Source organism: Procambarus clarkii, unplaced genomic scaffold (assembly GCF_040958095.1).
Source record: "Procambarus clarkii isolate CNS0578487 unplaced genomic scaffold, FALCON_Pclarkii_2.0 HiC_scaffold_98, whole genome shotgun sequence".
Taxonomy (NCBI): domain Eukaryota; kingdom Metazoa; phylum Arthropoda; class Malacostraca; order Decapoda; family Cambaridae; genus Procambarus; species Procambarus clarkii.
The window spans coordinates 1,943,892-1,954,688 of record NW_027189131.1 but is presented as its reverse complement, the minus strand read 5'-3'; positions in this window follow the sequence as shown (position 1 = coordinate 1,954,688).

Below are 10,797 nucleotides of genomic sequence, written 5' to 3'. Positions count from 1 at the left end.
ACACTTAATTATGCTGTTACATTTACCTCCCCATATATTCTCCTTATTTCTTGTTAATACACTCAAAATTTTTAGGTTGAAGCTTTTGTGTTAAATTCTATGCACACAAGTTTTAAATATAAAGAATTTCTTTTTCCGTTGTTTTAAACAATAGAGATTTTATAAAAAAAAATGCAAATATCCTGAGATACTTTATAATTTATTGAAAGACTTTAGTTTTGTTTTATTAGTTCTATAAAACTGTAATATCCATATAGATATAGGTTAGGTATTAATTGTAATTAATAAGCAATAAATGCTATTTACATGTTTGTCCTCCTACATAACCAAGGTAAGTTTAGGTCTTAAACTTACTACTTACTTCTCAGCCTACTATGCAAGACCCGATTTGCCTAATAAGCCAAGTTTTACTGAATTAATATATTTTCTCTAATTTTTGTATTATGAAATGATAAAGCTACTCATTTCATAATGTATGAGGTCATTTTTTTCTTATTGGAGTTAAAATTAACGTAGATATATGACCGAACCTAACCAGCCCTACCTAACCTAACCTAACCTATCTCTATAGGTTAGGTTAGGTTAGGTAGCCGAAAAAGTTAGGTTAGGTTAGGTAGGTTAGGTAGCCAAAAAAACATTAATTCGTGAAAACTTGGCTTATTAGGCAAATCGGGCCCTGCATATTAGGCTGAGAAGTGCGTTCTGGCTACTAGGTACGACATATAAATATATGTCGTACCTAGTAGCCAGAACTCACTTCTCAGCCTACTATTCAAGGCCCGATTTGCCTAATAAGCCAAGTTTTCCAGAATTAATATATTTACTATAATTTTTTTCTTATGAAATGATAAAGCAACCCTTTTCTCTATGTATGAGGTCAATTTTTTTTTATTGGAGTTAAAATTAACGTAGATATATGACCGAACCTAACCAACCCTACCTAACCTAACCTAACCTATATTTATAGGTAAGGTTAGGTTAGGTAGCCAAAAAAAGCTAGGTTAGGTTAGGTTAGGTTAGGTAGGTTAGGTAGACGAAAAAACATTAATTCATGAAAACTTGGCTTATTAGGCAAATCGGACCTTGAATAGTAGGCTGAGAAGTGCGTTCTGGCTATTAGGTACGACATATATATATATATATATATATATATATATATATATATATATATATATATATATCGTACCTAGTAGCCAGAACTCACTTGTCAGCCTACTATGCAAGGCCCGATTTGCCTAATAAGCCAAGTTTCATGAATTAATGTTTTTTCGACTACCTAACCTACCTAACCTAACCTAACCTAACTTTTTCGGCTACCTAACCTAACGTAACCTATAAAGATAGGTTAGATTAGGTTAGGTAGGGTTGGTTAGGTTCGGTCATATATCTTCGTTAATTTTAACTCCAATAAAATAAAATTGACCTCATACATAATGAAATGGGTAGCTTTATCATTTCATAAGAAAAAAAATTGAGAAAATATTTTAATTCAGGAAAACTTGGCTTATTAGGCAAATCGGGCCTTGCATAGTAGGTCGAGAAGTGCGTTCTGGCTACTAGGTACGACACATATATATATATATATATATATATATATATATATATATATATATATATATATATATATATATATATATATATATATATATATATATATATATATATATATATATATATATATATATATATATATATATATATATATATATATATATATATATATATATATATATATATATATATATATATATATATATATATATATATATGTGTCGTACCTAGTAGCCAGAACGCACTTCTCGACCTACTATGCAAGGCCCGATTTGCCTAATAAGCCAAGTTTTCCTGAATTAAAATATTTTCTCAATTTTTTTTCTTATGAAATGATAAAGCTACCCATTTCATTATGTATGAGGTCAATATTTTTTTATTGGAGTTAAAATTAACGTAGATATATGACCGAACCTAACCAACCCTACCTAACCTAACCTAACCTATCTTTATAGATTAGGTAAGGTTAGGTAGCCGAAAAAGTTAGGTTAGGTTAGGTTAGGTAGGTTAGGTAGTTGAAAAACAATTAATTCATGAAAACTTGGCTTATTAGGCAAATCGGGCCTTGCATAGTAGGCAGAGAAGTACGTTCTGGCTACTAGGTACGACATATATATATATATATATATATATATATATATATATATATGTCGTACCTAGTAGCCAGAACGCACTTTTCAGCCTACTATGCAAGGCCCGATTTGCCTAATAAGCCAAGTTTTCATGAATTAATATATTTTCTCAAATTTTTTTCTTATGAAATGATAAAGCTACCCATTTCATTATGTATGAGTTCAATTTTTTGTTATTGGAGTTAAAATTTACGTAGATATATGACCGAACCTAACCAACCCTACCTAACCTAACCTAACCTATCTTTATAGGTTAGGTTAGGTTAGGTGGCCGAAAAAGTTAGGTTAGGTTAGGTTAGGTAGGTTAGGTAGTCGAAAAACAATTAATTCATGAAAACTTGGCTTATTAGGCAAATTGGGCCTTGCATATTAGGCTGAGAAGTGCGTTCTGGCTACTAGGTACGACATATATATATATATATATATATATATATATATATATATATATATATGTCGTACCTAGTAGCCAGAACTCACTTCTCAGCCTACTATTCAAGGCCCAATTTGCCTAATAAGCCAAGTTTTCCTGAATTAATATATTTACTATAATTTTTTTCTTATGAAATGATAAAGCAACCTCTTTTCTCTATGTATGAGGTCAATTTTTTTTATTGGAGTTAAAATTAACGTAGATATATGACCGAACCTAACCAACCCTACCTAACCTAACCTAACCTATATTTATAGGTAAGGTTAGGTTAGGTAGCCAAAAAAAGCTAGGTTAGGTTAGGTTGGGTAGGTTAGGTAGACGAAAAAACATTAATTTATGAAAACTTGGCTTATTAGGCAAATCGGGCCTTGAATAGTAGGCTGAGAAGTGCGTTCTGGCTATTAGGTACGACATATATATATATATATATATATATATATGTCGTACCTAATAGCCAGAACGCACTTCTCAGCCTACTATTCAAGGCCCGATTTGCCTAATAAGCCAAGTTTTCATGAATTAATGTTTTTTCGTCTACCTAACCTACCTAACCTAACCTAACCTAGCTTTTTTTGGCTACCTAACCTAACCTTACCTATAAATATAGGTTAGGTTAGGTTAGGTACGGTTGGTTAGGTTCGGTCATATATCTACGTTAATTTTAACTCCAATAAAAAAAAATTGACCTCATACATAGAGAAAAGGGTTGCTTTATCATTTCATAATAAAAAAATTATAGTAAATATATTAATTCAGGAAAACTTGGCTTATTAGGCAAATCGGGCCTTGAATAGTAGGCTGAGAAGTGAGTTCTGGCTACTAGGTACGACATATATATATATATATATATATATATATATATATATATATATATATATATATATATGTCGTACCTAGTAGCCAGAACGCACTTCTGAGCCTACTATGCAAGGCCCGATTTGCCTAATAAGCCAAGTTTTCCTGAATTAATATATTTTCTCTAATTTTTTTCTTATGAAATGATAAAGCTACCCATTTCATTATGTATGAGGTAAATTTTTTGTTATTAGAATTAATATTAACGTAGATATATGACCGAACCTAACCAACCCTACCTAACCTAACCTAACCTATCTCTATAGGTTAGGTTCGGTTAGGTAGCCAAAAAAGTTAGGTTAGGTTAGGTTAGGTAGGTTAGGTAGTCGAAAAACAATTATTTCATGAAAACTTGGCATATTAGGCAAATCGGGCCATGCATAGTAGGCTGAGAAGTGCGTTCTGGCTACTAGGTACGACATATATATATATATACATATATATATATATATATATATATATATATATATATATATATATATATATATATATATATATATATATATATATATATTTAATGTATAAGAAATAGGAGAGGTCCCAAGATGCTGCCCTGTGGCACCCCCTACTGTCAATGGTAGAGTAGGGGGAGGCTATTTATATTTATTTATATACAAGAAGGTACATTGGGGGTTAACAGAGAATACAGAAATTAAATTGAATTTACATTCTTGTAAAGCCACTAGCAAGCATAGCGTTTCGGGCAAGTCCTTAAACTTACAGAAATTTTTTACATAAATTAACAGTAAAATTGATAAAAAAATGTTTACAGGTACTTTACAGATTTATTTTACCTGTACAGATAATTTTAAGTAGAAGAATTACAGTAAAATTAACAAAAAAATGTTTACAGGTACATTGAAGAAATTTGACACAAAAGCAGATTAGAATAATAACAATACACAATAATAAATAATTAATAAATAAATGTTTATTCAGGTAAGGTACATACATACAACAGATTTTACAAAAATTTCTAGATTTATAGATAGGGCTAGTACATACAATGCCTAAAGCCACTATTACGCAAAGCGTTTCGGGCAGGAAAAACATTAAAGACTATAACTTAATACAAGTTGAGTTTAAAGTATAGAATGTGTTGAGAACAAATTAAAATAAAGATAAAAAAGGGGGGTAACATGACTGAAAAAGCAGCACAAATATAATTAGGTCGACAAACAGCGTTGTTTAAAAAAACAGACATGGGTTGACAATATAGGGGTAAGGTAGTTACAGGGAATTTATTAGGTAGTGCTTCGCTTTTATCTTAATCTGGTTGAGAGAGATACAGTCTTTAACATGATTGGGAAGGTCATTCCACATTCTGAGTCCTTTGATTTGTAGAGCATTTCTAGTTTGATTAAGTCGTACTCTTGGAATATCAAAACTGTATTTGTTTCTGGTGTGGTGCTCATGGGTTCTGTTGCAACCCTCAATGAAGCTTTTGAGGTCAGGATTGGCATTACAGTTCAGCGTTTTATATATGTATAATACATATGAGAGAATGTGCAGTGACTTAATATCTAACATATTCAGAGATTTGAGTAGGGGTACCGAGTGATGTCTGGGGCCAGAGTTGGATATTATCGTAATAGCAGCTTTGTGTTGAGTAATTAGAGGATGTAAATGATTTTGGGTAGTAGAACCCCAAGCACAAATACCATAGTTGAGATATGGATAGATGAGGGAGTAATAGAGCGTCACCAGGGCAGGGCGGGGAACTTAATATCTGATCTTAGAGAGAATGGCAACAGTTTTTGAAATTTTTTTTTGATATATTTAGAATGTGTCCCTGGAAATTCAGCTTGTGGTCAATGAGAACGCCTAGGAATTTGCCATCTATTTTGTTACAAATTTGGGTAGTGTTAATTCTGAGATTTATTTGATTAGAGGATTTATTGCCAAACAGAATATAGAATTTTTTTTCAATGTTAAGGGTGAGTTTGTTGGCAGTTAGTCAAAGATGGACTTTATTTAGCTCAATATTTACTGTGGCATTTACAGTAAGGGGGTCAGGACTGGAGTAAATGAAGGTTGTGTCATCAGCAAATAGAATTGGTTTGAGGTGTTGGGAGGGATTTGGAAGGTCATTAATGTAGATGAGAAACAGGAGAGGTCCAAGTATGCTGCCCTGAGGAACACCGATGTTGATGGGTAGGGGTGGGAGAAATTGAATTATTCACAGAAACATACTGGAGCCTGTCAGTAAGGTAAGATTTGAGGTATTGCAGGGAGCGTCCTCTGACTCCATAATGATGTAATTTAAGAAGAAGGTGTTGGTGGTTGACAGTGTTAAAAGCCTTACGCAGGTCCACAAATAGCCCAACAGGGAACTCATTTTTATCAAGAGCTGCATGAATCAAGTTAATCATACTAATAAGTGCATCGTTAGTGCTTTTTTGGGTCTGAAGCCATATTGACAAGAGCTAAGTATATTGTGTTTGGCTAGATAAGAGTAAATCTGCTTGTAGATTAGTTTTTCAAATATTTTTGACAAGTTAGGCAGGATTGATATAGGTCTGTAGTTGTTAACATCTGTGAGATCACCACATTTGTGGACAGGGGTTACTCTCGCTTTTTTTAGAATATCTGGAAAGATTTGGAGTTCAAGTGACTTGTTGAAGAGCAATGCAATAGCAGAGGCTAAAAATCTGGAGGCTTTTTTGTAAATTAAAGTTTTTATCTCCTCAAGGGCACTAGACTTGGTTTTAAGGGAAAGGATTATCTCATTAACGTCAGTGGAATTTGTAGGCTTTAGGTACAGAGGCTGTGGATAGTTACCTGTAAGATAGTCCTTAACATCAGTACTGGAAGATGGAATATCATTTGCAAGGGATGACCCAATGGAAGAGAAGAACCTATTGAACTCAATAGCAGAATCAGAGGCTGAAAGCTGACCATCGTTATTGGACAGGAGTGTTGGTTTGTTATTTAAAATCTTCTTTGATCCCAATATTTGTGAAATTGTGCTCCAAGTTTTTTTAATGTTGCTCTTTATTTGGGTAAATTTATCTTCGTAGTATTTAGTTTTGGCTCGACTAATTATTTTAGATAGCAATAACGAGTAATTCTTAGAGAATTCTTTGGAGACGGTTCCTAACCTATACTTCTTCTCAAGGTCATGTTTTTTATTAATGGATAATTTTTTAATATTTTTATTAATAACAATACACAATATTAACAATACGCAATAATAACAATACACAATAATGAAACAAGGATTACTAGGTACATGAGGATAACATTTCAGGGTTATAGTTGGTTCACTGAAGCATAATATGAGGATCGTTTCAAGGAAAAATCTCAAGGAATAATGCAGTAGAATATGCACTCAATACAACAACCATGATATCAGATGATATCTAAGATTACAGTGGTAAAGTAATATGGCTTAGGTACAAATGTTGGGGGATTAGGTAGCACTAGATACAGTGTGAACATAAAGTACTAGGTAGAAAACTATGAAGATGAAATTAGGTACTTTTTGGTTTTATTTTTGAATAAGGCAAAAGTTGGACTTTTGTCCAAAAGTTGGAGTTATGCTATTGATGAGTACATATTAGTTCCTGTCACTTAGATAGGAACGAATATAGTCCAAAGCAAGGCCTTGAATACCATAGTGGTGAAGTTTAAATAAGAGGTAATTATGGTTTATAGTATCAAAGGCTTTTCTCAAGTCAATGAAGAGGCCAATTGAGAACTCATTTTTGTCAAGGGCAGTGTAGATTATATCAAACAGTCTAATGATGGCATCATTGATACTCATTTGGAAACAAAAGCCAAACTGGCAGGGACTTAGTATATAGATTTTACGAAGTAGGAATAGAGCTGTTTAAAAAAAAAACAATTTTTGAAAGTATAGGTAGATGTGATATTATTCTGTAATTGTCAGTTGTCTCGCCTACTTTATTAACTGGCACCACTCTTGCTTTTTTAAGGATATCAGGAAAAGTAGGACACTAGAGATTTGTTGAATAGCAGAGGAATGGGTGTTGCAAGAACAGGGGCAGCACTCTTATATATCATAGATGGTATTTTATTAATGGTCCAATTTTTGGTTTTAAGTAATTGAATTATGGATATAATGTCTGTCGGGCTGACTGGTAAAAGGAATAGAGTTAGCTACCTGTGAGATATGTAGTATATTGTGTCTGGGTCTGTGGAATTTTTCTGGCAAGGTTTGCACCAATTGATGAAAAGAAGCTATTGAAATTAGTTGCAATATCTAAGTCTGTTGCAAGTGTGTAACCATCTTTGGAGAGTTTTATCTGCTTGGTATGTGAGTGTTGTTTAGACCCTAGGATGTTAGAGATGACTTTCCATGTAATGTTCATATTTCCTTTTGCTTCTTTAAATCTATTCTCATAAAAGGAAGCTTTGGCTCTTTGTATTATATTGGTAAGCATTGATGGGTATGCTTCTTGTGAGCCAGGGGTTGTTTAATCTTTTGACAGTTTATTTGCTTAGGGAGGAGAAGACTCAAGATGATTCAAAATGCTCAGAATACTCTCACAAATTTATATCAATCTAATATTTAGGAATCTTATATAATAAAAATGTATGACTACAAGTTCTCCTTCTTTCCCTTCAACAGGTCTTCCTCACTGGGCCTGCTTGGCTTTTGTGTTACTGGGAGGGTGCCATCACCGTTTACCTTTCAAGACTGACTCATGCTGGCACTGCATTTGTTGACCTTCCCTTCACAGTAACCACACAGTCCTTCTCCATATGGTGATTGTCCAGGGCAAGCAGGGTGTGGCCGCCATCTTGGAAACAGGAGGATGGAGAAGCAGGGTCTTCTAATTTCTTCAAAGCAAAAGAATCTTCTGTCTTCCCAGACTTATGGCAGCTTCTGCCGGCCTTGCATTCTTGTTCCTACATGGCCCTTGGGCCTTTTATATTTATTTTACATAATAAAACAACTATTAATACCCATGTGTTTCACAAGAGATCCATGACCTTTAAGCGCTAATTGTATTAACTAATGTACATATTGTAACCTTTAAATATCTAATAAAAGACAACAAAACACAAAAGGAAGAGGGTGGTAGGAGAAAACCACACAGAAACTGTATTCAAGGGGACCTAAACATTCCCTCTATTGCATTATGTGTGATTTCCATTTTTTTTATATAGATTTTTTATATTTAGATTTTGCATATATATATATAGAGAGAGAGAGAGCACGGGCGACATATGCGTTAACAACACTCCTCTTGTGTTGTTATGGAAGCAAGTCGACGAAGTGCCCAGACAGGTACAAGAGGAGTGTTGTTAACGCATATGTCGACCGTGATCTCAGCCACAGCTCAGAATGGAAGCAAGTCGACGAAGAACTCTGTAGGGTAAGGCAGGTCCTAGTCAACAACGGCTTCTCCAATGGTTTCGTCGAAGACATCATAAGAAGGAAAGTGAAACGCCATGCAACCTCTGAAGAGACAACTAACACAACACCTATACCCCCTATTAGACTATTTTACAGGAACTTCTTTTCCACAGCTCATAAAACGGAGGAAAGGGTCCTGAAAGATATTGTTAATAGAAACGTTATCCCTACAGACAAAAATCAGAGGATACAACTGACGATTTACTATAAAACCAGAAAAACGGCCAGCCTACTCATGAGAAACTCTCCAGACACAAAGCAGAATGCTTTAAAAGAGACCAACGTCGTCTATGCCTTCAAATGCCCACTTGGGGACTGTAAGCTCCAAAAAACCCAGTATATAGGCAAGACAACAACATCTCTTTCTAGGCGTTTAACGATGCATAAGCAACAGGGCTCCATTAAGGAACATATAATCTCTTCCCACAACCAAACCATCGTCAGAGAAATCCTAGTAAAAACACAGAAATCATCGATAGATACAGCGATAGCAGACGGCTTGACGTTTGCGAGGCACTGCACATTAAGAAGTCAACACCAGCAATCAACAGCCAATTAATGCACAACTATATTCTACCCACCTCAAGACTCCGCTCCAATATAGAAGCATCAAGAAATATGGACCAATAGGCTTTCTACAATCACTTCCATTTCAATACCCATTGTTTCATGTTCTGTCTTGTGTTGATGAAATTAATACCCTATTAAATACCACCTCACTCAAATGTAGATATAAACAAATCGGAGATATGTAAGTTCTATTCAGTTGTGTATGTGTAAAGTCTTTGAAAATGTTATAAGTTTTACGAAACGCGCTCAAGTGTCGCGTCAGACTAGAAATAAAAATGAATTTTGGAGAATTGATTTTTGAATTACCTCCAACAGTGAAAAGAAATGTACGAAAGATTGAGAAAATTCGTGTTAAAATTATTAATCTTACTTTTTCGGTCATATTTAATAATATATATATATATATATATATATATATATATATATATATATATATATATATATATATATATATATATATATGTCGTACCTAGTAGCCAGAATGCACTTCTCAGCCTACTATGCAAGGCCCAATTTGCCTAATAAGCCAAGTTTTCATGAATTAATTATTTTTCGACTACCTAACCTACCTAACCTAACCTAACTTTTTCGGCTACCTAACCTAACCTAACCTATAAAGATAGGTTAGGTTAGGTTAGGTAGGGTTGGTTAGGTTCGGTCTTATATCTACGTTAATTTTAACTCCAATACAAAAAAATTGACCTCATACATAATGAAATGGGTAGCTTTATCATTTCATAAGAAAAAAATTAGAGAAAATATATTAATTCAGGAAAACTTGGCTTATTAGGCAAATCGGGTCTTGCATAGTAAGCCGAATACGACGTTCTGGCTACTAGGTACGACATATATATATATATATATATATATATATATATATATATATATATATATATATATATATATATATATATATATATATATATATATATATATATATATTGGTGTATACTGGCAGCAGGTTTTCTTTCAAACATGTTTCATTGAATATGACCGCATATTCTGTATTTATTATTTTTTGGTTTAGGGCTTCTATCCCTCTATTTTCTTAGCATCAGGGCTTAATTGAAATAGGAGTTCTCCAAAACTCATTTTCGTACTTTTAAGGTGAAGAAAAGAAGTGATTTACTATAGAGTGTATTACACTTATTTGTATAATTTGCACGACGTTTCGAACCTCCATGGTTCATTCTCAAGTGAACAGATCTTACAATACTAGTTGATTTTATACCCGCATTAGGTCAGGTGATAATACAATGAAGGTGAAAACATGGGGGGATACATAAGGGATAAACATAGGGGCTGCAGAAGGCTTATTGGCCCATACGAGGCATCTCCTATCTAAACACAAAGATTAATCCAGTGTAATTGGC